Raw genomic sequence first — 19709 nt, 5'->3', positions numbered from 1 at the left:
AAGTAGGTTTACAGTTGTTCATATGGAAAAAGACATACGTTATGATTATTACCAATAAATAAAAAATAATGCAAGAATAAACTGTGTTCCCCAGACTCACAAATGTAAACCTACTTTTCCCCACTCCTGTACATCTATGCTGTTTAGATCAGGGGTCCTCAAACTTTTTAAACAGGGGGCCAGTTCACTGTCCCTCAGACCGTTGGAGGGCCGGACTAAAGTTTAAAAAAAAACTATGAACAAATTCCTATGCACACTGCACATATCTTAATTTGAAGTAAAAAAACAAAACGGGAACAAATACAATATTTGTATTTGCATGTGGCCCGCGGGCCGTAGTTTGAGGACCCCTGGTTATCTAAAGGTGAATCCAAATGATTCCCCAAGTTTCCTTGCTAGATAATTTTATAATTCTACAATTAGAACTTTATGGTAAATTGTGAATTTATTACATATTTTAAGTTTTCACCACATAACTGTTGTCTTTAGGCTCCATAATGAAGAAACCAAAATACAAAGAACAAATGTATTTAAAAAAGAATGAAGGCTTCTTGCTATGAGATTAGGTGAACAGGTTTAAAACTGCAACCTCTTGCCGTGGTGGGGTAGCTCAGTTGGTTAGAGTGTGTCCTGATATGCCAAGGTTACAGGTTTGATCTCCGGTCACAGCACATACAAGAATCAACCAATGAATGCATAAGTAAGTGGAACAACAAATCGATGTTTCTCGCTCTCTCCCTTCCTCTGTCTCTAAAATTAATAAATAAAAAAATTTAAAAAAATAAAATTGCAACCTCTTTACCTATTCCCCTTCCTTGTTTTAAAATGTTCATTAGCTGTGACATACTATTCATTTTAATAATATAACAAAATTGCCTCCTCTCCCTTTTACCTCACCCCAACACACACTAGGATACAGGCATTCCTAGAAGGGGAAGAGGGAATTTTGTGTGTTGCTCACCAACATCTTCCCATGTATAGAACAGTGCAGGGACATAGGAGGAACTCAGTATTTGTTTTATGAATGGAAGAACACACGTAATAAACAGAAACGACTGCTTGGAGCGCCACTTTCACCAGAATTCTAGGAGGCAATCCGGAGGAACCAGTAAGTTGATTCCTGTGACTTGGCGCTCAAAGGAATTGCGGGTGTATTTTTATATTCTTTGGGATGTGTTGATGTGTGAGGACTTTCTAAACTGTGCGCAGGGCTGTGAGGGCTGTGCAGGCTGAAAACCGAACTAACAATAATTTGCACCGAAACCCGCAAAATGTTTTCAAGTCTATTGTAATCAGAAACAAATTTTTGTAAGTGCAAGGATCTCCCATTCTCTTGTACACCTGTATCATCTCTTTACTGGAGATTAATGGTGAGGATGGGATCAAGACTAGTGGCTCCTAAGGATCTCTTTTCGGAAACAGACAATTTAGTATCCAGTTCTCACCCTAGATCAGATCCCGCGCTCCTTACCTTGCCAGTCTGCCTCTATCCCGCCCCTTCAGTATCTATGGTAGGCGGGGCAGGGGAGAGACGTTCTTGGCTCCCCCTAAATTGGTTAAGCTCACCCCGAGTTTTGGTATCCCATATTTGAGCAAACACCGAGAAAACCACAAACAAGATCGCCGACCAAAAGACAGCGGAGCAGCACACGCGGGCAGTGAAGGAAGCAAAACACCAAGAAAGGCGGTAGTCCAGCAGCCACGTGAGGGAGTCTAGCAGCCCTGAGAACTTCAACTCCCAGCTTGCAACTGGGCGCTTACCGTCCGAAAACTACAACTCCCAGAGTGCCGTGGGAGAGGCCGCCCACCGCTCCTCCCGCCCCTCCCCCGCCCCTCCCTGCCGGATCGGCGTGCGCCTGCGCATGGGAAGCCAGAGGAGTCTTACCCTAATGTAAGATGGTTGCCCGTCTGGCTGTGGAACCCACCGAAAGCAGAGGGTGTCTCTCTCAGCCGTAAAGGTCGGACTCGCTGAAGCAATCAGGCCCGGTTCTGGAGAGTTTTTTCCTCGACACTCGTCCAGTGGTCTCTTGTGAGGACGCGGCAGCTCGTGGAGTCGGCTAAGGGAAAAGCGAGGCAAGGCAGGCGGGTGAGTCTATGCGGGGCTGGGCTTAGGGGAAACCCGGCGCTGACCGGCTACGAGAGAGCCGAGGCTTCGCTGGAACTGTGCAGGCCGCACCCCCTCGCTCCCCACCCTCGCCTCATCCTCACCCTCCTCTTTCTTGGTCTTCCTCCTCCTCCTCCTCCTCCTCTTCCTCCCTCTCCGCTCTACGCCACAGCAGTTACCACCAGGAAAAGGGAGCGGGCAGAAGGCGCCGTGGCGGCGAGCAGCGACTCCCGGGGAAATTTCTCCAACTGGGGAGTCGGGGCGGCTTTTCGTCTTCTGCTCTCTCCCCTCTACATTTTCGTTGGGGCAGGAGCCTTAGAGCTCAGGACGCCTGGTTCCCCAGCCCCCTCTCCGCTCTCGGACGGCCTTTCGCCGGGGCCCCTGTCTCCCAACACCAAAGCCATCACTGCCACCCCGACCCGTGTTGCCGCCGCTGCTCACGGATCCCGCGGCTGCCTGCCCACTCGCCCCGCGGCTTGTTTGTGCTCCGCTCCGGCTCCGGAGTTAGCCTTTGCCCCCTCCTTGCAACCAGCCCCCGGCCGGCCCGCCCGCCCGCCCGCCCCGGGAGAGCGTCTTGCGACGTGTGGAGTCGGAGCTTGAGCCGCATCTGTCATTTCCAAGCTGCCCGTCCGCGGTGCCGCTGCTCGTCCTAACCCACCTGTTTCACCGCTTTCTTGGGAATTGCCGGTTCCTCCCCTCGCTCCCGTGCAGACGCGGTGCACGTTCACTTCCAGGAAAGCGGGGTGCCCCGTGTTGGCCCGGGGCGAGTGGAGGAAGTTGGGAGTGAAGGGAGCGAGGAAGGGTACGAGTGCAGGTCCCGGGTGCAGAGCGTCTGCTCAGGCTGCGCCGGAGAGGGACCTTCTCGGTTTGTGTTCAGTCATTTGTGGATTATTCGCTCTGCCGGGAGGGTTGGTTGTTTTTGGTTTTCCTCTTTTCATTGTGGACCGGTTTGTCCGTGCTGCTGAGCGTTCTTCTGAATTGCCTCTCCCCAGGACACTTAATGCTGGCGCTGATTATACTAACAAATGTTAGCCTTGACATTTCAAAATAAGGGAAATCTGGCACACAGCCAAAGTCATCTGGGAACTCCTCAAGCAGATATAAGTGATACTTTGATTATGTTCAGGTCTGTGGGTTACAGATCCCTTCCATATCGATTATTGACTAAAGGAATGATAGGGATGTTCAGCTTAATTGATGGCATGTTTTATTTATGGTGTGAGTGGAAATTTCCTGTCCAGCTAATATCAGACTTAGTACTGTTGGGTTTTGGAAGTTCTCTCTTTGACATTCTTAGAATAGTAAGTATTTGAATACATTGTTTTCTTTTGAAAACCCATTAGATATTGTGTTCAAAAGAAAAGTAAATTGCCCCCCACTCCCTCCCGCCCCCCATATTAAATTCCTCATTTTTCCGTAGAAGAGATGAAGGACTGGGGGAAAGAAATGACAAAGTGTGCACATACATGCATTTGATGGCAATCACTGTCATTATTACCTAAAACACAAAACTAGAAGCAAGAGGTGGCTTATGATGTCTATGTTTTGGCAAGAGCTAAATTGAAATACATAGACTAGTGGCAAAATGGGAAGAAGGAGCCTTTGCTTTAATCAGACCACTGTGAAAAAAAGGATTATCAGAAAAGCGAACAGGATTACAAAAATCAGATACATACATCTCACATTGAAATAAGACATTGTGTTCTTAAGATATATGTAAAAATGTTAAAAGTCATAATCGTGATCTCATGCAGCAATGTATCTCTTACTTGCTAAAGTAATACTTCAAGTGTAAATAGAGATACATAGTTAGCCTTTTTAATCACTTTTGCACGTTACTGTGTTGTGATCTTTACAAATTTTACCTGTAACCTTACTTTTGGCATTATGATCACTTGATTGTGATAAATGGTCTATTTTATCAACTGTAAACCGAGGTAGAAAAGCTGTTTATAAACTTTTTTTCTTTTTAGCTACTTAAGCCCCACTCTGGGGAAACTAAATAGATCCCTACTCTGGGGAATTGGAAGCAATTTATATAGCAAACCTTGTTCTAAGTTATAATTTGAGGTTTTTAAAAAATATTACTTACATTTACTTTATTAGTAGGTTTTTAAAAAAAGATTCCTTACATTTAATTTATCAGTAGGAATGTGTTTAATACAATTGATCTTCACTCTTAAGTAAAAAATGTATTTCATTTTTCTTTGTAATTTGCTGGTGGAGAAGCTTCCCACTTTGAACAAACCTAGCACACAGCCTTAGAAACTCTTGGCAGTCATATTTGGCTGAATTATAAGCAATGTGCTCTACGAGAGGACTGTTTATCTGGCAGAAGAGGGTAAATGATTTTAATACATCTTTTCTTTTGTAAAGACACTTTGCCTCAGTAAATAAAATTATAAGTAATTTTCTCCACTGCACACTCCTTTTTTCTGCAATCATCAAATTCTTAGTTTTAGCACTCTAAAGTCAAAATGAGTTTACTTGGGGATCTTTATCACATCTAAAGAATTCTAAAGTTGTTTGATATTTTGATAGGAAATAGGGAGCTGAGATTTCAAAATATTTTTGTATGGTTTAAATTTTTAGATGTTAACATTATGAACATTTCAGCTTCATAATTTTGATGGTTGGAATACTTTCTGCCAGGTTCAGTTGTTGAATTCTTCAGATGAATAGATTATTTCTATAGGAAGGTTTTTGAGCATGAATTACTTAAAATTAACTTATTATAACATTTGTTTTCATGAAGTTGAAGAGAAATCTTTCATTTTATTAGGATGAGTTATAATCAAATGGCAAAATGCAGGAAAATTGTTTTCTAATGCCCTCAACTTCATCGTAAATGGGAGCACTAGTAATAATTTGCAACTCATTACTGTGTAAAAGAAAGAGGGTACTGCTTAATGATGAACTCCTTGCAATCAGGGAGTTTTATTTTTAAAATTATTTTATGTGTCTCAAGAGAATGGAAAAATATCTTCTCGGTTTAAGTAATGTATTTTACAAGTCTTTCCTTCTCTCATGCTGTTTTTAAGGTGAAGCTATACACTATTTTAATGTGTTTTGGGGTGGAGGTACCTGCAAATAATACTCTGTAGAATCTATTTTAAGTCATTATGATTATTTTTATAGATCAGGGGAAATAGAAAGTTTTAATTTGTGAAAACTTCAGCCTCTGTAAAAATTTAGTTAGCTTTGTGTTATTAAATATGGTACTGTCTTGACTTTTTGTGAAAGAAGTTACATTCACCTCAGTTGGTTCCAAAGAAAAACAATAGGGAAATAGGTTATAGAGATTTTTAGTGTTCTAGAAATAGTGTAACTAGAATGTACTACATACTTTTCTCAAAGGATTTCTTGATCTAAGTGGAATTTATAAATGGTTTTCACCCCATTGGAATAGTATGTATTGGATAAAACTTATGAACACATTCTGAGATTTAAATTTTTTTTCAACTACAGTTTGCATTCAGCATTATTTTGTATTAGTCTTAGGTGTACAGCATAGCAATTATATATCATATTCTTTTTTTTTTAATATATATTTTATTGATTTTTTACAGAGAGGAAGGGAGAGGGATAGAGAGTTAGAAACATCAATGAGACAGAAACATCGATCAGCTGCCTCCTACACACTCCCTACTGGGGATGTGCCCGCAACCAAGGTACATGCCCTTGACCGGAATCGAACCTGGGACCCTTGAGTCCGCAGGCTGACGCTCTATCCATTGAGCCAAACCGGTCAGGGCATATATCATATTCTTTACAAAGTGTTCCCTCAATATATTCTGAGATTTAAAAGACGTTACCACAGAAATAATAGGACCAATTTTCAAATGTCCATTATATAAAATGTGGTAATATCCCTGATATTTTAAAGATAGTAATGTATATGTATAAACGTATATATGTACACACACACACTAGAGGCCTGATGCACAAAGATTCGTGCAAGAATAGGCCTTCCTTCCCCTGGCTGCTGGCACCGGCTTCCCTCCTGTACCCGGGATCCGGGCCTTGGCTCCTGGGCCAGAGCCACCTCCCACCTTCGCTCTGGCCTGGCCGCTGCCATCTTTGTCACGTCAGTTTGCATATTCCCTCCTTATTGGCTGTGGGTGCTGCCATCTTTGTCTTGAAGTGATGGTCAATTTGCATATTCTGTCTTTATTAGACAGGATTTCAAAAGTTGAGAGTACACAGATTATAAAGATGAAGTAATATACTGAATTAGTGATGCAAGAAAAGAAGATAAGTAGGACTTTTTTCTTTCTTTAAGTGGGACTTTTAAATCACCTATTTAGTGGTTTAATGAAAGAACTTTCTCCAGCATTGTTTTTAATCTTATTATTATGTGGTTTTTATTAGAAAAGATTGTGTGGTAAATGTCAACTTTTTCAAGTGTAGTAATAGTATAATCCGGGGGTTTTGTTACACTTCTTTTTCATAGTACGTTTCTTTTATTTTTTAAAATTATTTATTTTAAAAATATATTTTATTGATTATTTTACAGAGAGGAAGAGAGAGGGATAGAGAGTTAGAAACACCAATGAGAGAGAAACATCGATCAGCTGCCTCTGCACACCTCCTACTGGGGATGTGCCCGCAACCAAGGTACATGCCCTTGACCGGAATCAAACCTGGGACCTTTCAGTGTGCAGGCTGACGCTCTATCCACTAAGCCAAACCGGTTAGGGCTGTTTCTTTTATTTTTTTATCGGAAAGCAGTTTATAGAAGAGAAAATTTCAATATTAGGCATTTCAGGTTAACTTTCCCATATCAGAGATTTTCTTTTACCAGAAGAGAGAAATTACATGCTACTAAAAAGATGATTATTTTTACTTGCTAGGAAAACTTAACTTTAAAGATATTACAAGTCGCCTGGCCTATGTGGCTCAGTTGGTTGGGCATCAGCCCATGCACCAAGGGATTTTAGGTTTCATTCCAGGTCAGTGCACATGCTGGGGTTGGGAACTTCATCCCTGATAGGGGGGTGCAGGAGGTAACTGATCAGTGTTTTGCTCTCACATCAATATTTCTCTCTCTCTTTCCCTTCCTTTCTCTCTAAAAAGCAATAAAAATATTAAAAAAATAAAGATAGTACAAGTAACAAGGCAATTTGAGTATGAATTTTTTATTTGTGAGGAGGATTTCGTTCTTACTAATCTCTTTTTATACAAGAGAGTTGCCCTGTTTTAAACTTTAATTGCATTGGGTAATGGGTGGATGATGTATCACTCTTAGGATGAACCTTGCTATTTGTATATGTGTGTATATCAGATATTTGTGCAAAATATATGTCAGATATTTTAGTTATGGTAACTAAAATCTCAATTCTTGAGCATTTAGAGAAAATTAGAGATGAGGAAATCAGAATAATCAGATTAATTTGTATATCTGCCTAAAACCAGTTTGGGGAAAAAAGTCAAGGCAAAAGAACAGTATAATGAGAATAAAATGCTATCAATTTAAGATACTAGGTGTTATACTACTTTGTAGTCTTGCTTTTGAAAGAAATTAGTGATAATGTTGTAGAAAAAATTGTAGTGATTGAATTTTGAAAAGTAGCTACAGACTGAATTGTAAAAGGGGTTGCATTCTTTAGCAGCAACAAGAAAATACATTGTTATTAAGCCAAATATGTGAAATGTCTTTTTTTAAAGAGAATTTTTTTTTATTGATTTCAGAGAGGAAGGGAGAGGAAGAGAGAAATGGAAACATCAATGATGAGAGAATCATTGATCCACCGCCTCCTGCACACCCCACACTAGGGATCAAGCCCGCAACCCAGGCATATGCCCTGATCGGGAATCGAACCATTACCTCCTGGTTCATAGGTCGACACTCAACTACTGACCCACACCGACTAGGCATCTGACATTTCTTAAGCATTTTTTGCAGTCCTTGGACTAAAGAGGAAGTGCTAATTTTTCTGATTGTTTAAGAAACTAATTCATTCCTTGTTAAGAGCAATAGGTGTCTTCATGAAACAGCATTGACTGATTTGTAGCAACTTTCCCCCCCTGATTTTCTGCCTTTCATATTTTGCTTATGACTTTTTTCAGTGTTTTTGATTTTCAGCAGTTGTTTGGGTGGACCCTCTTGTGAACACTGTAATTTTAAAAAAATTTGAAATATAAATAGTATTGCTTTTGGTGTAAGGTCATTTTTTTCTTTTGATTAAGATTCCCTGCCATTTTGATTAGATGATTCCTCTAACTATTTTTGTTTAATGCTTAGGTAAGAATTAGGATCATTAAGGTTCCCTACCAAATTATATCTTTCCATAAATTTTTTTCTTACTTTAAATGTGGACCTAGGTATTTGTTGCGTAAATAAAATGTTACAGTGTGTTTTGGTTTTGTCATTTAAAATGAAGTAAAGAGACTATTGGTACTTTTTAAAAATAAAATTATTAATGTGAAAAATTTTAAACAGGTATGAAAGTAAACCTCCACATAGCTGTCACTTCAAAGATAATCAATTTATTTTTATTTAATTTTAAAATATATTTTTATTGATTTCAGAGAGGAAGGGAGATGGAGAGCAAGATAGAAACATCATCAATGATGAGAATCATTGACCGACTGCCTCCTGTATGCCCCACACTGGGGATCAAGCCTGCAACCCAGGCATGTGCCTGACCGGGAATTGAACCCAGACCTACTTGGTCATAAGTTGATGCTCAACCACTGAGCCACGTGGCTGGGCCAAAGATGATCAATTTATAGAGTTTATCTGTATCCCCACTTTCTTACTCCTTTGTCCCCCTCACTTTGACCTGGATTGTTTTGAAGCAAATCCTAGTCGTCACATTATTTAATTTGTGCTAGAACTCTTTTGACATAAAATACCTTGATTTTTAAAAATCAGGACTGTTCAGTTAGCTTGTCAAATAATCATTGAGTACTTATTATAGACCCAGTTTTGGGGAAATGATCCAACCTCTAAGAGTTTATTATCTTATTTGGTATACTTCCATTACATAAGTAGCATTATCTAAAGCATTATACAAATAATGTATGGTACATATAGTCTGAATCATGTTAGTGTAGGGGTTTCTTCAGACTAACGTTCTAGATGTGGGGCTCTCTGGAGAAAGTTGGACTTGAGCAAAGAATATGTACTATTTGTCCCTAGCCGGTTTTGCTCAGTGGATAGAGCCTGGGCCTGCGAACTGAAGGGGCCCCGGGTTTGATTCCGGTCAAAGGCACATGCCTGGGTTGCATGCCAATCTCCAGTAGGGGCGTGCAGGGGGCAGCCAATCAATGAATTTCTCCCATCATTGATGTTTCTCTCTCTCACTCTCCCTATCTGAAATGAGTAAAATAATATATTTTAAAAAAAGAATATGTACTATTTGCATTGGCAAAACATCTCCAGAAGGAGAATATTCCATACATTCCATGTGTGGGATGGAACCATGAACAAACCCGTAAATGGTGGGACCTGCATGATGTGAGAGGGATATAATGAGTTTGGTCTCAATAGAATAAGGTGTTAATTTCCGTAAATGGTGTTGGAGAAGGTAGTAGAGTAGGGTAGAGCTAGCTTATGAAAGGTTAATTCAGTGTCAAATTGAATTTGATATGTTAAGCAGTAAGGAGCCATTAACAGCGGTTCTCAATCTGTGGGTCGCGACTCCTTTGGGGGTCAAACGACCCTTTCACAGGGGTCGCCTAAGACTATCGGAAAACACATATATAATTACATATTGTTTTTGTGATTAATCACTATGCTTTAATTATGTGCAATTTGTAACAATGAAATTGGGGGTCACCACAACATGAGGAACTGTATGAAAGGGTCGCGCGGCATTAGGAAGGTTGAGAACCACTGCATTAGAAGTTGATAGGGGGCAGAAGATGACAATAAAAGTGCTTTTAGAAAGATTGCTCTTCAGTAGAGTGCAGCATATTTCGGGGTTGACAGTTGAGTGTGAAAAATTAACATCTAGTCACCGAGGTAAGGGGCCATCTAAGGGATGTTAGTGTGGAAATTCTACAGGTTTTGGCAGCTAATTGATTCTATCTCCTTTTCAGTCACTTATATCCAGAAATGACACCAAGGTTTTGGAGAATAGAAAACTGAGGAAATGTAGTCTATTTGTCTTTGATAGTAAACTGCAATTTTAAGCCCAGCTTTTGGTAAGGAAATGGTGCATGACTACTTAAATAATCTCAAAAAATTTCAGTAGATAAAAGCTACCAGTGTTTTCAAATAGTTTTAGATATTTTTTCACTGAGGTATAAGCATTGGGAAGATAAAGAAAATTTTATTATATAATAGTAAGATATGGAACTCATTTGTAGAAGAGTTAATTTGTCCCTGATCTGCTTCCTATGAGTGTATGAGTTCAAAAGGTATTAGGAAACTTATAACCAGTATATATTACTGGGTATCATTAAAGTTTAATAATGACCTGGTTAGAACAGAAGAAATTCTGATGAAATAGGGCGCTAAATATTGTCAGCTCCAAGCTCCCTTAATAAGGTTAGGTCAGCAGGCCAATGAAGAATGTAGAGACATTATTAAATGAAAGTTTATTCTTTAATTTATTTTGATATACTTTGCTTTGCAAAGGTATTATCAAAAACAGATCTAGTTCAACAGCAGCCATATTTGTTTTATTTGGAATTTTTAAAAGAACTGAGATCTTTGAAGTTATTCTTTTCTTTGTTTTGGTTTGTTGACTCTTTGTTAAGCCAACTTTCTTTATCTATTGTGTATTTCTGGATAGCATGCTTGCTTTGTTTTATGAAGGGAGATTTCACATTTTATCTTAAAGCAGGGGGGAAAGGTAGATCGATTACTTGCTTCTGGCTTTGTAAATAGTAAATGAATAGTACTATTTATTATAATTTATTCTCTTGCTGCTTCTTTCATATGATGCATTTTCTCTCCACGGTATTTAGCATGTGAGATCTCAAGGATTCTTACAATTGAGTCTGAAACCATCTCAAGCTTAGGTACTTACAGCTTCAAAATTAAATTTATCTTAATTTACCAATCATTTTCATTTTTGTTATTATAAAAGGTATGATCTACCATAATAGCATGCACTTTTTAGGTACTTGGGAGATATTAATAAGGATAATATCGATGATGCAATATAGTACATTATTGAGAAAAATCTGTTTTTTCATTGACATTCCTTTCTTCCATTCTAAGACCACCTTAATTCTGGAAATGTAACAGCTATTTTTGATATTTGGTATGTCTTTAGTTAGCTGTTCACGTGTGCTAATGTGGTCACTAGAATAGAAAGCTATTGTCCTCGGGAGTTTAACAGGGGCTTTAATGTGTTAATTTTGGATTTAAGATTGAATTGAGTTCCACTGTGTGTGGGACAATCTTGAGAAGGATTATGCATCTTTCTCATTGCATGTAGGAGGGAAGTAAATATCAAATATATAGTATAGTATTTGAGAATATCTTCAGTGGTAGCTGCCAATCCATTCTTTTCTCCCAAGAAATTTTAATTAATCTCTTGGAGTATGGAGCCACTTGTTAAGTGTCATGGTGGGCTTGTGGTGGGGAAAGGAGAACATAGGCTCCCTGCTCCAAGAATCTCTTCCAGATTTACTAACTTGAGTTAATCTCAAATTATTAACATTTTGCATAGTTTTCATTCATATAATTCTTAGGAGGGAGCTGATTTTGTGCCAGTGGCTTAGGAGGTGTCTTGGGTAGCCAGGAGGTAGGTGCATTGTAAACTCAGGAAAAGAGAGGAGAGGAAAAAATATTAAGTGGGAAGACTTAAAATTCTAATAGTGGATACTGTGTATTTTTGCCTGAGAGGCATTCTTTGCTGCCTTTGGCTACATACTTTAGATTTTCTAAGTTAGGTTATCAGTATGAATTGGCAAGCTACAAATTTTAGCCTTTTCTAAATCAAGCTATTATTCATATAGGCTTATGCAATTTAATCTCTCCAGTTTAAAACCTGATAATTTTTGTGTCTTTTCTCTGCCAGAAGGCAAGGAGAAAAAGGTAAGAGAAGAAAAAGATAGACATGATACTCCTCATCTGCTAATATGTTAGGATTATATTATTCCAAGATATTTTTTATGGAAAACCTCTGCGTCTTATTTTTAATTTTCTGTAATTCGTTATAAAATAGCTTCATGAATTTAATAGATGAATCCTCAGAAACCTCTTAAAAGGCCCTTTAACTATAGAGTTTGTGATAGGTTGAAGAGTATGTAAGTTAGATCCTTAATGGAGCTTTTTTGGAATTTCTTGGTTTTACTAAAATCTTTTGTCATATTGGACCTTGTTCTAGATGTGAATTTTGCTTCCAAAAATAAAGTTAGTCTTTCTTTAAGGTAGTTATCTTCCCTGAATTGTATTCATATCTGTTTTGATTATGGTGAAAACAAGTATGACAGTAAAATACTTTAATACAGGCATTCTAATAAAAGAACATTTGTCATGTGTCACCATATATTCTTTAGCCATGCCTAGCAAATATTTTCAACAGCTATAAACACAAACACATGAGTAACATATCATGTGTTTGTGTTTATAGATTGTACTTTTTATTATATAGTACTAAATTGTAGAATTTTAAAAATTGGTATGATATTAAAGGAAATATTACTCCATATTTGGAGTAAAGGACTAATTTAAATGATTTTTCATAATTGAACATAGTTTTTCCTGCAAGCCCTTTGAACTTTCCCTGTTTTGCTTTTTAAATATGATTTTTAGAGAGAGAAGGAGAGAGGGTTAGAGAGAGAAACACCAACGAGAGAGAAACATCATCTGTCAGCTGCCTCCTGCACACCCACTACTGGGGATCAAGCCTGCAACCCTAGCATGGCCCTGACTTGGAATCTAACCATGACCTCTTGTTTCCTGAGCCACACTGCAGGGCTCTCCTTGCTTTTTTTTTTTTTTATTGCTCTTACTAGGATTATGCAGTATAGTATGGAGCCAAACTGCCTGAGTGTGAATCTTGGCTCTACCACTTAATACTTGTCAGACTTAGAGCAAGTTACTTTACTCTGTTTGAGCCTCAGCTTCCTCAGTTGTAGGATGGAGATAATAGGATTGTTGTGTGGAGTAAATGAATGAATTAATGTTCGCAAAGTGCTTTGAATAATGTTTGGCAAGCCTTGTATAAGTGTTTGCTATTTAATACATTTGAAAGAATTAAAAAACATCCAATTTTGAACACTTAGCTTTTTATTCACTATTAGAGACCCAGTGTACAAAATTTGTGTACTGGTAGGGTCCCTAGTGGCCAGGTACTCCCTCTCTTCCCCCGGCCACCTGCTGCCGCCAGGGCCTCCTTCCCTTCCTCTGGCTGGCCCCGCCCCATGGTCAAACTCCCAGTCAAAGGGACAATTTGCATACTATGCTTTTATTATATAGGATACTTCTTAATATCTAGGTACTGGACAAATGTTTTCAGAAATTATTTGATCAGTTGGAACACAACATGTTTGAGGGAGTAATCAAAAGGACTAGTCTTTCTGGAATTTTTTTTGAATCAGTGAGTCGTGGAAAATAAATCTGGATAAGTATGATGGAAAATGGTGATGGAATGTTTTGAACAAAGGCAGAAACATTTAGATTTGGTTGATAAGAGGGGAATCATTGCAAGGTTTTATTTTTATTTTTTTGAAGTCAGGAGAGTGATGTGTTTAAAATAGTGTTTAAGAGGAGATAGTTTTGAGTGTCCTTGGTAGCATAGGTTTTTGTGGGGTTTTTTGGTCTGTTTTGTTTGCTGATCTATCCTGAATGATCCATACAATTTGCCTGGTAGAGGGAAGGTGCTGTATGATTTTTTATAACCTTAAGGGAAACTGAGCTAACAGACATAGAAGCACAAAGGATCCTAATTAAACTTTTGGGATCTCTACCTTTAAAGGGGCAGAAGGGAAAAAGATACTAAAGGAACAGTTGGAGAGATAGGAAGAAAATGGACAAGTATAAGTCCTAGAAAACAAAGGAAGAAATTTACCAGCAGAGAGAAATCACCGATAGGGATAGAAAGATCGAGCATGGTGTTACTTCTATTTCAGGTAGAAAAGGAGTTGGCACAGTCTAACACAACATTCAAGGAGAATGAGAATGGATAAAGCCGTTTAGCTTGAGGTGTGATAATCACTAACTACATTAGAGTAATTTTAATAGAGTAGGACTATAATCAAATTTGGGGGGAGGTTAAGGAAGGTAGGTGTAGATGCTATGTAAAGACTAGTCTAGAAAATGACTGGAAAAATGGCAAGGAGACATTATAATAGCCGCTTTCATAGTTATCGAATGTGTACTTGGAGAAATTCTACAAATTAGAGATGAGAAAACGAGGTATTTTGTGCTGAATGTTAAGTTTTCTAATAGACAAGAAATTATACATATATACTTTGCAGGGCTCTGCCACTTGCTAACTTTCTAATTTTAGGGAAAGCTGCTTAATCTTTTTGCATCTCAGTTTTCTGCATGAAGGCAATGGTAGCACCTATTTCTTTTAAAAACATTTAGAACAATGCTTGGTATGTGGTAAACGTATGATAAATATTAGCTATTATAATCCACTGCTGAAGGAGAATAGAGAGTAGGATTAGAGGCTTGAAGAGAAGAAATACAGAAAAAAAAAGAATAAAATTATTGCTACCCAGCCGGTGTGGCTCAGTTTGTTAAGCATTGCCCCCTTAACCAGGAGGTCACAGTTTGATTCTCAGTCAGAACACATACTTGGGTTGCCGGCTTGATCCTCAGAGGTGGGTGTGCAGGAGGCAGCCAATTTATGTTTCTCTCTCATTGATGTTTCTGTCCCTCCCTCTCCCTTCCTCTCTGAAATCAGTAAAAACATTTTTAAAAAAATATATTTTATTGATTTTTTACAGAGAGGAAGGGAGAGGAATAGAGAGTTAGAAACATTGATGAGAGAGAAACATCGGTCAGCTGCCTCCTACACACCTCCCACTGGGGATGTGCCCGCAACCAAGGTACATGCCCATGACCGGAATCGAACCTGGGACCCTTGAGTCCGCAGGCTGACGCTCCATCCACTGAGCCAAACCAGTTAGGGCAGTAAAAACATTTAAAAAAATTATTGCCAAGTAGTGGCAAGAACTAAATGAAGAGGTCTTTGAATCTTTGCCCTGGCTGTTCTCTCTGCCTAGAGAGCACTTTTCCAAATATCTATCTCAACTTTTCAGACCTTTGTTCAGGTGATCTCCTCGTCACTAGGCCTATCCTGACTATTTAAATCCAGGCCCCTCACCCCATTATTTGTATTGTTTTATTCTTGTGTCTTCAAACATATAAACCACTTATTCGTTATACATACTGTTTGTTGTTAATTTCCATCTACTAGGAGAGGGACATTTGTTTGTTTCCTGATGTATCCTAGGTTCTGTGAATAGTACTTGGTGCATAACAGGTGCTCAGTATATGGTTTTTGAATGAATATATAATTTTACCATTGAAGTTGGGTGGATAGAGAAATGAATTCAAGGGCCGGTGGTGGTGCTTTTTGGAGGAGAGCCAATTTTCTGAGATTGATGGACACTACATAAAAGTTGACCTCAAAGACTTCTTTTTCAAATGAGTTTTCTTAGTCCATTGTGATACTGTTTTTTCTGGGAATCAGTTGGGAAATCCATTTGCTGAGGAAAGTAAAATGTATGATGAATCTCTTTTTGTTACAATAATTATATTTTATATTTGATAGTAAAACTTATCTTTGAGTGCTCATTAGATGCAAGGCACTGTTCTAATCACTATATTATTAATTTTTAAAAATTCTACAACAGCCTTATAAGTACATTACAGTTTCCTTGCAAGTCATCTTTAGTGGTGAGGGAGAAGCCCTTTGCACTGAGGCTAAGAGCATGCTTCCCTGACTTTTGTTCTATTGACAGGGAGCTTCTCAGTCCTCATTCCTCCTGCCAACACTCACAGCCTTGACACTATTATTTGCCTGAAGTCCATCAGGACTAATCTTATTATATCATTTATCCCTTTTTATGTCAGTCACCATCAGTTTCCTAGTTGACACTTCATGTTTCCCACTTTAATCCTGACAGTGTTGTGAATGATTTCTTTTTCACTCCTCTCCATCATCAGCAAAATTTTTCCATGTCCTTGTTTTTTTCCCCTGAACATTTCCTCCACTTTCTACTTTTCTGAAGACACTCTTGCCCTGCAGCCCTCTTAGGTGTTTGCTGTTATGGTTTTCATTTCTTTTTTTTCTTTTTTTAAAAAATATATTTTATTGATTTTTTACAGAGAGGAAGGGAGAGAGATAGAGTTAGAAACATCAATGAGAGAGAAACATCGACCAGCTGCCTCCTGCACATCTCCCACTGGGGATGCGCCCGCAACCCAGGTACATGCCCCCGACCGGAACCGAACCCGGGACCCCTCAGTCCGCAGGCCGATGCTCTATCCACTGAGCCAAACTGGTCTCGGCTCATTTTTTTCTTATATGTTGTCACCATGAAGGGTCAGCAGGAGGAGTCCAAAAGGAAGACTGGTTTCACTGAGCCTGGAAATGGGGCTAATGTCTTCCATTCTCCTCTTCTCCCTAAAACTTGTCTACTAACAGGTCATATTGTCTATAAACCATCATGTTTGCTGGCGTCTACTACACCCTGGGTTACTCCTTATCTTTTCTTGACTATTTTAGCTCCTAGCTCACTGTCATTCTTACCAACTCTATGCCTCTTTTAATTCTTAGTAATTTCAACATGTAGTATCTATGGTACTTCTAATACGATAGCTTATTAAGCTCTAAAATTCCTCTTCTCTAATGATCTTGCTCTCTACCTTACCTCAGCCATTCATTCTATGGTTATATTTTATGCTTTGTTATTACCAATACTAGTGGCCCAGTGCACGAATTCAGGCACATTGAAAGGAAATTAATTAGAAGAAATATTTTAATATTGCTATTAACCCTTTCTCTATAATAGAAGTGTCAACCAAATTCATGATCAACAATGACAGATCGAAACACACACGTGCGATTGGCGCCAGTGAGAGCTTTATATGTATCGCGCATGCGCGAGTAAACTTAGCCTTTTATATATGTAGACTAAACTTGCTTAATTAGACCTGCTTTCTGATGTAGCTAAACTTTTTCCAGCCCAGTGAAGCACCCCAACTTCTCTTTCAGGTAATTGTCAGCAACGCAGCAGTAAATATCAACAGGAAGCAGATTATTATTGTAAATCACGCTGGGAGAACAAAGGGTAAAATATTTAACTGCAGCAGTGTTTGACTATGTTCTGTGCAGTGAGAAAACCTGAAGTCATTTTCAAGGCCCACCATTCTTTTTAGTTGGGTCAAGTTTCTAAGCTTTCTTAATCTCTGTTTTCCGGCTAATGAAAAGAAAATAGGATTCTACCAAATCTCCTATTTACCTACTCCAGGACTTCTGTGAGGATCAAATGAGATGAGGCACGGGAAAATGCTTCACAGACATTTGATTAAAGTGTAAAATGTCTCCATCTGGCTATAAAGCAAGTCATGTTCCTGGACTGAAGAAACTCCAAGAAGGCTAGTCGCTAGGGAGAGGAAGCCGGGCATTGCTGTGTGACATCATTACCTGGCGCCCACAGCTACTGTTTCTGGGCTGGGCTGTGGGCCACATTTCTGGGCTGGGCTGGGCAGTGTTGGCTGCAATTTGGTGGGCTGTCGCTTTGGGGTGGTGGTGGGGCCTATGTCCTAGTTGGGGGAAGCCAAGTGTTGGTTTGTTGGTGCCAGGTTCACGGTCCCGTTTCTCTGTAAATGGCTGTGCACATCACGGCAGCTCTTGCGTTGAACTTCTGCCCCCTGGTGGTCAGTGTGCATCATAGTGACTGGTCGAATGGTCGGACACTTAGCATATTAGCCTTTTATATATATAGACTAGAGGCCCGATGCATGAAATTCGTGCAAGTGGCTCGGCCCTCGAAGCCACAGCTGCTTGCCTCTTCCCGAGGCAAACCGGCCCTCACAGCCCCAGCTTTGTCCGGAAGGTCGTCTGGTCTAATTAGCATATTACGCTTTTATTATTATATCGAACCCCTCCATGGTTTTCAATTCATGCAGCCCTTTTTCTGACTACTATATATTTTCAGCTCATTCTACCTACTACCTCAACTCAATAATCATTTATTGTCATTAGGACCTCCAGTCCACAGATTTTATTCCCCTTTCACTGTCCTTTGCCCCCTTGTTGACCTTTCTTCCCTCATTACTTAGTGTGTATTCATTACCTAGTGGTTAGTTACCGTATGCACTCCCTTCAATATACTTTCAACTCCCTTGCTCCTTTCTTCTTCATACGTATCAAAATCTCAATCCAATATAAGTCAGATTCTCTAAGCACTTCATGTTTGCACCAATGCAGCTGCAGGTGACTGAAGGAAAATACAACAGTATGACCATTCTCACTTTAAATTCGTGGTAAGAAACCTCAGGTGGCCCTTAGTATTGTCTGGCAATCATAGTCCATTTCCTTAATTTATTCAGTTTTCCCACTCTTAGATGCCTTTTTCTTTAAATATTCAACTGTCCTCTTCTGGTTCACTTTCAGACCTGCTTTCTACTTCACTGAGAAAATAGCAGCAGTTTGAAGAACATTTACAGACTCCACCACCACATCTTGCAATCTGACTCACAGACCTTGCATGCTGTAAATTACTATAGATGAACTGTCTTTGCTTCTCTCTAATCCCAGTCCCTCTGGTTGATGCATTCCCACCCCTTTCATTTACTCTGGACATTGCTGTAGTAATTTTTTCCCTCTCTTGGTACATCATCAGTTCTTCTTTTGGATCATTCTCGTCAACATGCAAACATGCTATTATTTTTCTCATAGAAGTATCTTCCTTTGATCACTCTTCCTTTTTCTCTATTTCCATTGCGGTAGAACCCCTTTAAAGTGTTGTCTAAATGCACTTCTAGTTTTCTCTTGTTCTTTCTTCCACCTATTCCAATCATTTTGCTATGACCATTGTACTAAAATTACTTTTGTTTAAGTCTCCCAACAATGACATTGTTAAATCTCGTCAGTTTTTATCTTATGTGATTAATTTACATTTGACAAAGTTTGTCTCCGTTGATATATTTATTTCACTTGCCTTTTAGGATAACTCATCCCCTTGCTTTTCGTTAAAACTCATTGGCTGCTCTTTAGGCTTTCTTGGTAAATCTTCCTTTATGTCTACCTCTACCATTGGAATATTCCAGGGCTTAGTTAACTTTATCTTCTCTATCTGTCCTCACTACCTTGGTGATCTCTGCTAGTTTCATGGCTTTGCATACATTCTAAATGTGGATGACTCTTAAATTTATTTCTGCACTTTAGACCACTCTTATGAACTTCAGATTTGTATATCTACTAGTTGTCTACTCAATATCTCCACTTGAATCACTCTTAAACAACTTAAACTCAACATGTTCAAAATAGAATCTTGCTTTTCCCTACCATTTCTGCCCTTTCATACCTGCTGCACCCATGTATGTAGTCTTCTTCATCTCAGTTGTTGGCAGCTTCAAGTTGGTCAGGCCAGAAATCTTGGAGTTACTTTTGATTCTATCGCACATCCCACATTCATTCTTTTCATCAGGAAATAGTTGGCTCTACCTTGAAAACAT

At 39.0% G+C, this 19709-nt stretch overlaps 1 protein-coding gene across 5 annotated transcripts in view; it reads left to right on the top strand.

Annotated features, from left to right (window-relative positions):
• Positions 1-1852: 1852 nt before the first annotated feature.
• The window catches only part of CNOT4 (CCR4-NOT transcription complex subunit 4), a 148198-nt gene continuing 130341 nt past the window's right edge, over positions 1853-19709 (top strand). For all 5 annotated transcript variants that reach the window (XM_081102453.1, XM_081102452.1, XM_081102456.1 and 2 more), the window contains exon 1: positions 1853-2086. The gene's annotated coding sequence lies outside the window, so the exon portion shown is untranslated. The remainder of the gene's footprint in view (positions 2087-19709) is intronic.

Source organism: Myotis nattereri (assembly GCF_964212035.1).
Source record: "Myotis nattereri genome assembly, chromosome: 11".
Lineage (NCBI taxonomy): Eukaryota > Metazoa > Chordata > Mammalia > Chiroptera > Vespertilionidae > Myotis > Myotis nattereri.
Note: the sequence above shows the minus strand (reverse complement) of the source record. Positions and strands in the feature narration are given on the sequence as shown.